Source organism: Apodemus sylvaticus, chromosome 20, assembly GCF_947179515.1.
Source record: "Apodemus sylvaticus chromosome 20, mApoSyl1.1, whole genome shotgun sequence".
Taxonomy (NCBI): Eukaryota; Metazoa; Chordata; class Mammalia; order Rodentia; family Muridae; genus Apodemus; species Apodemus sylvaticus.
Window position 1 is genome coordinate 58357671 of NC_067491.1, and position 4378 is coordinate 58362048.

The 4378-nt window shown below is 41.4% G+C and overlaps 1 pseudogene; it reads left to right on the forward strand.

Annotated features, from left to right (window-relative positions):
* The first annotated feature begins 320 nt into the window (after nucleotides 1-320).
* On the forward strand, nucleotides 321-989 carry LOC127671135 (peptidyl-prolyl cis-trans isomerase FKBP3-like; annotated as a pseudogene).
* Nucleotides 990-4378: the final 3389 nt, after the last annotated feature.

Sequence of the window (4378 nt, forward strand, 5' to 3'; positions counted from 1 at the left end):
CCAAGTGCAACCCACCCAGCAGGTCTTTATACAGTCTTCAGGGCAGCCACCATTAGGCACAATGTGATTGGAGGAGGGGGGAAGAGGAGGAAGAGGAGGAGGAAGAGGAGGAGGAGGAAGGGGAAGAGGAAGGGAAGGAGGAAAGGGAGGAAGAAGGGGAGGAGGAAGGGGAGGAGGAGGAGGAAGAGGAGGAGGAAGAGGAAGGGGGAGGAGGAGGAGGAAAGAAAAAATGAAAAGGAGGAAATTAAGAAAGAAGATACAATACTTAAAAATATTCCACAACACACTTGCAAACAGTGCAGTGGCAGCAGCGGGGGAAGATGGCCGAGGCTGTTCCGCAGCGTGCATGGACCGTGGAGCAGGGAGCAGCTGCCCAAGAAGGAAGGACATCATCAAGTTTCTGCAGGATCCCGGTTCAGATTGGTTTCTCACAGAGCATAAATTACTCGGAAACATAAAAAAATGTAACTAAGACTGCTAATGAGGACCATTTGGTTAGTGCTATAACCTTCTTTTTGAAAGTGTCTCAAGATTGCTGAAACCGGAAGTAAAGCATCTGAACAGGTGAGAAACGTGAAGCTTGGTGACGATAAACCCAAAGAATCCAAGTCTGAGTAGACTCTCAAGGGTCCACCAAAATTTACAAAATCTTTTCTAAAAAAAAAAAAAGGAGATAAAAACCAACATTCCTAAAAAGCGAGATGTTGTTCACTGCTGGTAAATGGGGACACTCCCAGATGGAACTGTTTTTGATCCTAATATTCAAACAAGGTCAAAGAAGAAAAATGCCAAGCCTTTTAAGTTTTAAGGTTGGAGTAGGCAAGGTTAACAGAAGATGGGATGGAGCACTCTTGACTATGAATAAAGAAGAAAAGGCTCGACTGGAGATTGAACCAGAATGGGCCTACAGAAAGAAAGGACAGCCCGATGCCAGAATTCCACCAAATTCCAAGCTCACTTTTGAAGTGGAACTAGTAGATATTGACTGAAACCGGTACTTCAGATCGGACGTCAGCAAGGATAAAAACCTAATGTGGCCAATTGGAGCTTGTTACTCTCGTGAGGGAAGAGTCAACAGGAAAATTTAAAGAGTTAAAGTTTGTTTACTTGATCTCAACTTTTGAGAAATTTAATTCCCTGTAACTCCCCTTAAGTCTCAGACATATTCCTACAGTCATGTAAAGTATTCAAGAGAGCTGCTTTTCCTTTTACCTCATAAACTAAAAGGCTCAATAAAAATGCCATGGATTGTTAAAATAACACCATACTTGCAAACAGAATACAAACATGCATCACAAAGATGGCCCACCATGTTGACTTGAACCACCTGAATATAAGGATAGTTAAATATATGCAAGTCTGTAATGTAATAAGCCACATTAGTGAATTTAATTATTCAATCTAGATCATCTAGATGCAGAAAATTTATTTGATAAATATGTTATGCCCTCATGATAAAAGTCTTAGGAGAATGTAGAACCACAGGGACAATACTTCAGCCTAGTGAAAAGATATATGTGAGTAACCCTCAGCCAACATTATCTGATATGGATTAAAGATTAAATCAATCAACTCCTCTGAATTCAGTAATGGGACAGAGACACCTGGGGCTCCCAAACATTGTCAATAGCACTTGCTATCTTCACTGTTCTCAAAGTGCAGCTGAGGTAATAAGCAAGGGAAGGAAATTAGAGGCACACAATCAGGAAGGAAGATATCCAGCTATCCCAGTGTACAGTGGACAAGATGCTAGATATTAGAGATCCCAGGAATCTGAACAAAAACCTTCTAGAAATGACAAATTCAGCAATGTGGCAGCATAGAGATTCAATATGCATAAATCAATAGCTTTTCTATACATCAAACATTAAAAAATGAGAAAGATCATGAGCATACTCCACTCCACCAGACTCAAAGAAAATAAAGTGCCTGGAAATGAACGACGAAGAGGTGATGGGAAACTACAATGGAAGTTTTCAACCTCTGAAGAAAGACATAAAGACAATGTATTATTCCTGGATTCGTAAAGTGAATATTACATCAAATGAATGAGTATTATACCAAAACATTTTTTCCTTTTTTTAATTCGATATATGTTTTATTTACATTTCAAATATTTCCCTTTTTCTAGCCCTCCCACTCCCTGAAAGTCCCGTAAGCCCCCGTCTCTCCCCCTGTCCTCCCACCCACCACTTCCCACTTCCCCATTCTGGTTTTGCCGAATACTGCTTCACTGAGTCTTTCCAGAACAAGGGGCCACTCCTCCTTTCTTCTTGTACCTCATTTGATGTATGGATTATGTTTGGTGCATTCCAGTTTTCTAGGTTAATATCCACTTATTAGTGAGTACATACCATGATTCACCTTTTGAGTCTGGGTTACCTCACTTAGTATGATGTTCTCAAGCTCCATCCATTTGCCTAAGAATTTCGTGAATTTATTGTTTCTAATGGCTGAATAGTACTCCATTGTGTAGATATACCACATTTTTTGCATCCACTCTTCTGTTGAGGGATACCTGGGTTCTTTCCAGCATCTGGCAATTATAAATAGGGCTACTATGAACACAGTAGAGCATGTATCCTTATTACATGGTGGGGAATCCTCTGGGTATATGCCCAGGAGTGGTATAGCAGGATCTTCTGGAAGTGAGGTGCCCAGTTTTCGGAGGAACCGCCAGACTGATATCCAGAGTGGTTTTACCAATTTGCAACCCCACCAGCAGTGGAGGAGTGTTCCTCTTTCTCCACACCCTCTCCAACACCTGCTGTCTGAACAGAACACCAATAGCGTATGCTCTAAGATCAAGAATTGACAAATTGGACCTCATATAATTACAAATTTTCTGTAAGGCAAAGGACACCATCAAGAGGACAAATCAGCAACCAACCAATTGGGAAAAGATCTTTACCAATCCTACATCAGAAATAGGGCTAATATCCAATATATATAAAGAACTCAAGAAGTTAGACTCCAGAAAACCAAATAACCCTATTAAAAATGGGGTACAGAGTTAAAGAATTCTCACCTGAAGAACTTCGAATGGCGGAGAAGCATCTTAAAAAATGTTCAACTTCATTAGTCATTAGGGAAATGCAAATCAAAACAACCCTGAGATTTCACCTTACACCAGTCAGAATGGCTAAGATACCAAAACTTTTTATATGTTTGATTCAACCCCCTGAAAATCCTCATCTCATCCTTCGTTTCAATAGGAAAAAGTGAACCTTACCTTCATATGGAACCACAAAAGACCTCGGGGTGCCAATAGCATCAGAAGCAAAGAGGAAAATATTGTGGGGAATACCATTCCATATCTTAAGATGTATTACAGAGCCATAATAATAGGGCCAATTTGGTCCTGATCCATAAAAGATCAAATAAACAAAATCAAGGATGCACACATGACTTCATGTTGTGAGGTAATTGCACTAGCAAACAAAAATGTTTTTTAATATTTTTTGTTTAATATTTCTTTATACTTAATCACTTTACATACCATTTACTGCTCTTTTCCTGGCCACTCCGTCATATCACCCAACCCTTTTTCCTTTCTGAGCCAGTGGGTGCCACCTCTGGTTATGCATCCACCCTGGCACATCAAGTCTTTGTTATGCTAAGTGCATCCTCTACTACTGCGGCCAGAAAAGGCAGCCCAGAGAGAATATATCCCATATCTAGGCAACAGCTCTTAGGATAGATAGTTCCTGCTCTAGTTGTTCGGGACCTGCATGAAGAGCAAGCTGCATATTTGTTATATATGTATGGGGAGGGCTAGGTCTACCCCTGTGTGTTCTTTAGTTGGTGGTTCAGTCCCTGAGAATCCCAAGGATACAGGTTAGTAGATTCTGTCTGTCTTCCTGTGGAATTCCCATTCCCTTAGGGCCCACAATCCTTCCTATTCTTCCATAAGAGTCCCCAAGCTCCATCCAGATTGGCTGTGGCTGTCTGGATCTGTCTGAGTCATCTGCTGGGTGGAGCCTCTCAGAGGACAGTAGACAGTCATGCTAGCCTCCCTTCTGAAAGCATAACAGAGTATTATTAATAGTGTCAGGGATTGGTGCTTGCCCCTGGGATGAGTTTCAAATGGGGGCAGGTATTAGTTGGCTGTTCCCTCAGTTTCTGCTCCATTCCTCATGGCTGCATTTTTTTGTAGACAGGATAAATTTTTGGTTGAAATTTTAAGATGGGTTGGTGTACTGGCTGGTTTTGAGTGTCAACATGACACAGGCTGTAGTTATCACAGAGAAAGGAGCTTCAGTTGGGGAAGTGCCTCCATGAGATCCAACTGTGAGGCATTTTCTCAATTAGTGATCAGGGGGGAGGGCCCCTTGTGGGTGGTACCATCTCTGGGCTGTATTCTAGGGTTCTATAAGAG